The sequence below is a fragment of the Fragaria vesca genome, linkage group LG1 (assembly GCF_000184155.1).
Source record: "Fragaria vesca subsp. vesca linkage group LG1, FraVesHawaii_1.0, whole genome shotgun sequence".
In the NCBI taxonomy this organism is placed as follows: domain Eukaryota; kingdom Viridiplantae; phylum Streptophyta; class Magnoliopsida; order Rosales; family Rosaceae; genus Fragaria; species Fragaria vesca.
In genome coordinates, this window is record NC_020491.1 from 11,930,482 (window position 1) to 11,939,568 (window position 9,087).

The following is a 9,087-nucleotide window of genomic DNA, read 5'->3' on the forward strand; positions in this document are numbered from 1 at the left end:
CGTCGGACTAAAGAAAGTTTAAAGTCGTCGGCTAAAGTCACAGACTTTAGCCGACGAAAAAAAAATTCTTTAGCCGACGAAATTTTAATTTCGTCGGCTAAAGTTGACTATAGCCGACGAAAATATAATTTAGCCGACGAAGGAAAATTTCGTCGGCTAAAGTGTACTTTAGCCGACGAAAAATTGTTTCGTCGGCCTGTTTTTTTTTTTTCGTCGGCTAAAGTCTTTCTTCTGGTAGTGTATAGATCAATTCTGCAAATTTTTAGCCAATTTGGTGATCGTTAAGGTGTCGAACAAGATTAAATCAATGAACGAACCAAATCTGCCAAACTTGAACCATTCATGCTTATAATTATAAATCGTAGTTTTGAATGCCTTAACGATCACCAAAATTTCTAAAAATTTACATAAATGATCTACTCATATATAACTACATATTGAACGGTGAAGATGTGATTTTGTAATCGAAAAGTTGGTGTAATCCTCCATCCCTCATATATGTCAAAAAAAGGGATCCCTTAATGGAAGGGCCCTGTATATATATAAAACAGGTTTTCTGATCTGAAGCAAAAAAAGTATGCTAGTTGTCAAACCTAACTAGATTCGTGTAGTACAAACCAACTAATTATTCATACAATGATACAAGCAGTCCACAATACGTACACCTGAACATGTTGTGGTTCTAGTCTTCAGATTGTAGCTAGGACCGCTAGGTTGTGAAATTTGTGCCCCTTAATCAAGTATCGATCAAACATGTCATATTCACCTTTTTATTAAGGCATTCAAATTAGATTTAATCAATGAATGAACATAATTCTGTCGAACTTGAACCGTTTATGTTTATAACAGAAAAATGCAGTTTTGAGTGCCTTAGTGATAACCAAATTGGTTAAAATTTTGTAGAGATGATCTATACATTAGTATCTAAAGGCTAGATGGTGGAGATGTGAAAATTCGATCAAAAAGTGAGTTTAAAGTGAAAATCCGCATTGTAAGAATAAATAAAGACATCATTACCTGAGAAAGATATATATATCAAATACTGTGGTTGATCTCAGGAGGCTTCCTAATAGTGATCAAACTCAACTCGATCAATATCACGACCCAAATAGATGTTCTAATACGATATCTCATCAATAGTGATTTTCAAATCCCCATTTAGTACTAATTTAAACCCCTCATTCCCATTCCAATGACAATCTTTTTCATCAGCCCATTCCAATATAAGGTAACATTTTTTATGCCCAAATGCACAAATCTTTACTAAAGTCTTAATAAACCATATTATTTTTAGAGAATGACAAACTATTACCCCAAACATTAGAAAAACACAAGAAACCCATATTTCAAAAGATTTAAACAAATAAGGACTTGAGCACAGGCCCAAAACCAATAGTAACATGCCTGACCTGAATTTTAACTATACAATGACCAAAATGTTAATTTATGAAACAAAAATTACGAACCTCTGCCATTATGTCTTTGTTTATTAGATCTGATACTCTCTCTCTCTCTCTCNCTCTNNTCTCAACTACTACTACTACTACTACTACTACTTACTACTACTACTACTACTTACTACTACTACTAACGTAACCTACTAACTTAACTTAACGTAACGTTAACTTAACGTTAACTTACGTAACTAACGTAACTAACGTAACTTAAACTTAACTAAACTTAAACGTTACGTTAAAACTTAACGTTAACTAAACGTTAATTAATTAACGTAAACGAACGTAACGTAACTAAACCTAAACTAAACCTAACAAAACGTAAACGAAACGTAAACCTAAAGTAAACCTAACGTTAAACGTAATAAACGTAAACGTAAACGTAACGTAACGTACGTAACACGTACGTAACCGAACCGTAACTAACTAACGTAGTAACGTACTAACGTACAACTTAAGTTAACGTTAACTTAACTAACTAATAACGTAACTAACTTAACGTTAACTAACGTTAACTAACGTAACGTAACGTACTACGTCTACTTAGTACGTTATTACTTCTTATTACTACTCTCTCTCTCTCTCTCTCTCTCTCTCTCTCTCTCTCTCTCTCTCTCTCTCTCTCTCTCTCTCTCTCCTTCCATGGCGGTGTTCATCGTTCGATCATAACACAACTCCACCATTGTGCGAATCAACAGAATAACGTGTGCGAAGAGATGAGGAATTTGAGAGAAGCCGTAGTCGTTTGTCCCAAGCCTTGCCGTTTGATGAACACAATCCTTCACAAACCCATCAGATCTTGCCCTTCATCTCAAGCCTCGCCGTCGGAGAGCATGGTTAGAACTTTTGGAAAATCTCCTTACAAAGTACGCTATTAAAATCCTTTTTCACTTTTAGAGTTTCAGATTAGGAATTCAAATTAATTGTGTTGAAATATATAGGTTGATTGAGTTGCAATGCTTAAATCCAAATTCGATTCTTCTGCAAGATAGCTAATTATGTAGTTTAAGGACATACGGAACTTCATTTCATATTAGCAATTAGATTAAGTATCTTTAGATCTATTCTAGGTACCATGCTTTGGATGAGGACAGTAGTAGCTAAGAGGTGAGCAGTAGCAGCTATCTTCACAGACGACGAGACAATAGCAGCTAGATAGATCAAAGATCTAAAAGTGAAGGTAGTAGCAGCTAAGGACGAATTTTGCTAACTTCACAGTGAGCAATAGCAGCTAGCTAACTTCATCTTTGGTAGTAGCAGCTAGCTTCATCGTCGGCAGTAGAAGCAAGATTGGACGACGCAGTAGCAGCAAGATTAGACGACCAATATAGTAGCAGCAATATTTGGTCGACGTTTTGTTCTCCCCCAAATTTTAGTAATACGTAGTAGTAGGGCAGGGCTAACATGCTACTACACTAGCTGAACCACTGAAAACTTGTTGCTACTGCACGTACTAAAAATAGCTGATACTACATTAGTTGAGCCACTAAAAATCTGCTACTGCACTTACTGAAGCTACTACTACACTAGCTGAACCACTAAAACTCTGCTACTACATCTGTTGGAAGTGCAGCTTTCCAGCAAAACATGCTACTACATTAGCTGAGCCACTGAAAATCTGATACTGCACTTACTGAAACTGCTACTAAACTAGCTGAACCACTAAACCCCTGCTACTACATATCTTGAAAGTGTAGCTTTCTAGCAAAACATGTTACTACATTAGCTGAGCCACTGAAAACCTGCTATTGCACTTACTGAAGCTGCTACTGCACTAGCTGAACCACTAAGACCCTGCTACTACATATGTTGGAAGTGTAGCTTTCCAGCAAAACATGCTACTACTGTAATACCCCGGAATTTTAGATACTAGTTTCTATTATTTTTTTTGGTTGACTTTTTATTTATTGGGTTTCTCAAGAAACTTTCTTCACGAAAGTTGTAGAGCATGGCGATGCGAGTTCGTAGACACACGGCACGCGTAATTTGGAGGTCATATAAGAAAGCTTTGGTCAGCGGAAGTGTTGTGGTTTTTGGGATTTTTGTATAAATAGGAAAATGTGTGTGGGTATTTTTAGAAAACCCTAAATTTTGCATAAAGCCCCCATGCAGCTTCTCTCTCTTCCTCTCGACCCGCACGCAGACCTCATCCTTGCCGAAGCAGAAGTCCACCGTCCGGCCACCGCTTTGACTGTCGCTGGTCCCGTTCAACTCAGTCGGATGTTGCCTCCAAGTCTAGGGTGGTGTAGCACGGCTTCGCAGGCCGGAGATAGAGCTGTTGGCTGGAGAAGCTTCATGTGGTTCGCCGAAGCAAAGGTCCACCGTCCAGCCACCGATTCGACCGCCGCCGGTCTCGTTTGGTGCGCACATACCTCCTCTTCACTTCTAGGGCAGCACCGCTTGTCGTCTTGCCGCCTAGACGCCGCTGCTAGGTGGAGGAGCTGTGGCGGTCTTGCCAGATTTTAGTTGTTTTCGACAGTGTTTTAGGCCGGAGTTGGGTGAGTCTTGCTCTCCTCCTTCCTCTAGAGATGTTTATGCCTCTCTTGTGATCCAAAGTTTGAAGTTTGGGGCGCTAGTTTGCCGATTTGGGGGTGGACCTTGTGGTGGTTGTTTGGGGCAGTTCAAGGCTGAATCGAGCTTAGCCTCAGGTAATAAAAGTGTTCCTTTTGCTGTGCTTTATAAGGTTGATGTTGGGTGTTTGTGTAAAATTTGAAGTTTTGGGGTGGCGTGTGGGGCCCACTCGTCGCCACCTGTGGCGGCGCGTGGCAGCGCGTCCGGCAATTTCCTAGCTCTAGGTTTTAGTGGTTAGCTAGCTCTTGTTATTGTGAGCTTGTTGAGATGTGGAAATTGTATGTTTGGTGTAAGGTTTGCATGTTAGGACATTAAGTTTAATCTTAGGCTTGTGTGAGGTTTGAGTTTAGGTTTTGAGGATTAGAGGCAGTTTTATTTTGTCGTTAAATATGACGACCTTGGAAAGTTGTCCTCCTATGGGTTAAGGTTTGTTAAGGGTGCTTTTTCTCATTAGTTTGTTTGGTTACTAAGGTAGTTTTTGTGTAATTTTAGGTGTTTGGTGAAGGGTGAGTAGCTTGGCTTAGCCCTTTTGTTTGTGTAAGACGCAGCTGGATATATTTAGGTGAGTAACATCTCACCAAGGTTCACTTAGAACCAATTATTTATGAAATTGTGTTGATGGTTATAATAATTATTGTGTTGCTAATAATGATTATTATGATGATGATGGTGATGTTGATAAGGTATATGTTGATGAATGATAATGATAATTATTGTGTTGATGATAATGATTATTATGATGATGATGGTGATGTTGATAAGGTTTATGATGATAGAATGATGATGAATTACGATGATGATTTTTATGATGATTCTACCCTTATGTGAAATGTTGTGTAAATAGTCAAACCGGGTTCCAAGCCTTTAATCGGGTGATTGTTTACAGTTATGATGCTATTATTATTTTGTGATTTGATATTGGACAGTTAAACTGGGTTCCAAGCCTTTGGTCGGGTGATTGGTTACCGTTAGGAATAGAGCTCTAGTCCGTCTGTCGGTGTAGGTCATGGGAGATACCTTATGGTATCTGAGACCCATGGGTACACAAATTGTTGTTGTAGGTCATGAGAAGTATTTATTAATATTTGGGACTCATGGGTACATGTTATTTGTAAAAGTGTTGAAAATGTGGTTTTAATTTTGTTCTTAATTGTTGTTGTTTAACTCATTTGAATATCACCTGAACTATGCTTAATGCAGGAGATTATTCAATTCTTAATTGTGTGATTTTTTTTAGTGGAATTCCTGAACTATCATTATTTGCAGGATTCTCTTATGATTGTTTGTTTTGTGAATTGCTATGTTTTCTTAATTTCCCTCTTTGAATTTTATTGTTGAGGCAATTCCTGAACTAAGTTCTAAGCAGGAATTTCCGGTTTTATTTTGTGTGTTGTTGGGTTGAGTTATTTTGGGAGTTACTCATACGGGCTTTTTAGCTTACCGAGTTTGTTGTTTACAACCCGGTGCACCAATTTATGGTGTAGGGGTTAGACCTGCAGGTGTTGATCAGCAGGGTTGAAGCGGTGGCTTAGGAGCTGGGTTTTAGACAATGTACAATTATTTGTATATTTTGTTAATTTGTTTTTAAGCTCTTGTGAGTGACGTTTTTATTACTAGATTTTTTAAGTTGATGTAATTAGGGAGATATAATGTTTAACTTAATTGTTGAGTTTGTTGACATTTACATTTCTAGTATTTGTTTTTAGTTAGATAGTTGTTGAGCAGGTTATGGGATATTAAGATTTTAAGATATATCATGCCCAAATTTTTGAAAATTTATCCTTCGAAAATTGGGGTGTGACAACTACATTAGCTGAGCCACTGAAAACCTGCTACTGCACTTACTGAAGCTGTTATTGCACTTACTGAAGCTGCTACTGCACTAGCTGAACCACTAAGACCCTACTACTACATATGTTGAAAGTGTAGCTTTCCAGCAAAACATGCCACTATATTAGCTGAGCCACTGAAAACATGCTACTACTTCTATTGGGATGTTAATATCTGCTACTACTTTCTACTGGAATGTTAACCCATGCAATTACATCTACTGAAATTAACTGCTACTACTATTGAGATGTTAACCATTGCTACTACTTCTACTGGAATGTTAACCCTTGCTACTTCTATTAGAATTAGCTGCTACTACACTAAGTTATTGAAAATCTGCTGGAACTAACTTCTACCGGAATTAACTGTTACTACACTAAGTTATTGAAAATCTGCTATTGTATTCCATTTACTGAAAAATCTCAAAATGAGAGACTTTTCTCTTCTAAAAGCATATTTAATTAATTAGTGTATGGTTAGTTTGGTAAATTAAACCATGACACATGACATACGGAGAAAAGATTGTCCTTAATTGTTAAAAACTGTTCTTATTTGTTTAACAACAACACAAGTGAATTTATTTGTGTTTCAAATTCTTTTGGAGGATCTATATATATGTGATTTGTTTTATTATTTTAGGACTATTTTGCCCTCACCCTTTAAACATGCATAGAGAGAGAATACTTGGCCAGAATCTCACCGAACTCTAGTCACCGGTTGCCTGATTTCTCCGGTCGTCAGATTCTGGTAACCGGTGACTCGGTTACTGATCCCCAATAATCAGTTATTGACCCCTAATAATCGGGGTTACTGACCTAATAACTTGTTTACTGACCCCCAATAATCAGTTACTAAGCCTCAATAATTAGGTTACTGACCCCAATAACTTGGTTACTGACCCCAATAACTTGGTTACTGACCCCAATAACTTGGTTACTGACCCTCAATAATCAGTTATTAACCTTCAATAATTAGTTAAAAAGTAATTTATTACCTTCAATAGATGTTTATTAACCTCCAGTAGTAAATGTTATTAAAGGGACATCACTGCAACCTAGCTATTCTCTTCAACACCACCTAATGGACAAACACGACGTCACTTCTTTCATCTTCAACCAAGCACAAACTTTGATTCTGTACACTAACCTCGGCCAAGAGTTGAAGCTGAATTGGCGGGCTGTGGCTGAAATCGGTGTGATCATAGACTTATTTTCTTCCTCTGATCTCTAGCTTCAAGATCTAGCCCTGTGAGGAGAACATGAAACTCATAGCTTCATCAGAAGGCACAAGTTTGACGTGTTTCCAACGCATCTTGATTGAGATCGAGATCGGCCGAGTTCCTCTGCTGCATATCAATCCGATCATAATCTCCCTTGACGCTCCAACGTTGACTCCATCTTTGTCGTCGTTGAAGCATCGGCGTTGTAGTCGTCGACATGGTCGTCATCGAGGTTGCGTCGGTGTCGGCATCAGCGTCGGTGTCGGAGCGTGTCGAGGAGAGAGAGAGAGGAGAGAGAGAAAGTCTAGGAGAATTTTGATCCGTAGAAAAATGAGGATTAGAATATGAGTGTTATTATTAAAAATGGTGAAACTGTCTTTTAGTTAAGAATCATTGATATGGGCTATGAAAATCTTTTTTTATTGGTTTATGCATTTGTTTTACTGTTTTTGTGAAATTTGAGCATTTTCCCTTTTCTAAATTTCTATTCAAACAACTAGCTCAGTACATGATTACTATAAATTAACTAGTATCGATCATCTTCATTGGCCGTTACAACTAATTAAGCCACCCTTTGTGGTATCTAGCTCCTTGAACTTGAAGCAACTTAGGTAGTGATCAAACTCAACATGTATATCTGGTGACAAAGTTAGCGATGTGCCGTGGGCCCGTAGCATAACATTCAAGGCTCATCGGCAGTGGCAGTAAAATTTGATTGCGTGCGACAAATCCATGCCATGCAGTGGGATCGATAAGACTTGAAAACGTGAATGTGAATTGCCGGAAGCAAGTAGTTCAATAATAATGTACGTATACGTACCCATGTAAATGCATGTAGTTTAATGGGATCCCGTAGTTTAATTACGATATAAAGTAGAACTACCAAGACTAATTAAGCATAAATTATATCCATAATGTGTACGTATATATATGTCTAAACTCTCACCTCAATTATGTAAACGGTGATACTACATCTGCATGTCTGAACGCACTACATCTGCATGTCCTTTTATTATTTCCTTGGTACAAGGTCTACTGAAAGCAACTGTACGTCCCAATTCAAGTTGTTTCACTTGTCTGTCATATATTTTGCAATGCATGCGCGCATGATTTGTGATCTGTAGATCAGCTAAGAATATTAGAATCCAATCCTCAGTTGTGAGTCAAGTCCTGTAACGAGCATCTATATATACATCATGCATTCACAATTTGTATACGAATGACAAGATTTTCTTCAACTTATATTTTGTTAAGAAAAAAAATATTTTTTGACGTGTAGATTTCTTTAAAGGCTTCAATTGGACTGACAAGAAGAAATTCCCCTTCCTATATATATCATCCTATATTAAGAAAAGGAATGGGAGAGTATAAAGGAGGGGACCGAAAACAAAATGAGTGATGCAAATATGAAACTAACAAAATGGAAGTTCGATCGGAAGACCCAAGTGGTCTCTATACAGTGTCGACTAAGAATTGAACTGATGTTGCATGTTTCACCGTTCTACGGGTCCGGATCGGGAGACATCAATTTTTACACAAACTTTGACACACATTTTCAGCCTTTAGATTTTAAAATATTCAACGGTGTAGATTAATTAAAACGATGATATCAACACACATAAAAGTGACGTGGCATACGACGTGACACTCTATAATTTCCATAAAATATTATAATTACAAAACAAAAACAAAATCAAAAAGTTAAACTCTTTTCATTAAATTTAAAGAGAAAATTAAAATCTGTAGAATCCTTATTTTATATTGATCAACAAATCGATCTATCCAATTCAACATAATCATCAAACTGAAAATGAGAATCCGACTCCCCATAGCAACAACACCAACTGCCTAAAATATTAGAATTGAGGTATACAAATATATAAGCAAGGCACACAGGCATTGACATCATCCTTTATCCTTAATAGAGTTCCGATCAGAAGAAGAAAAAGAGAAGAACCCAGAAAAAAAAAGAACCCAGAAGAACAAAAATATGTGGAAACCCCAGAAAAAAAA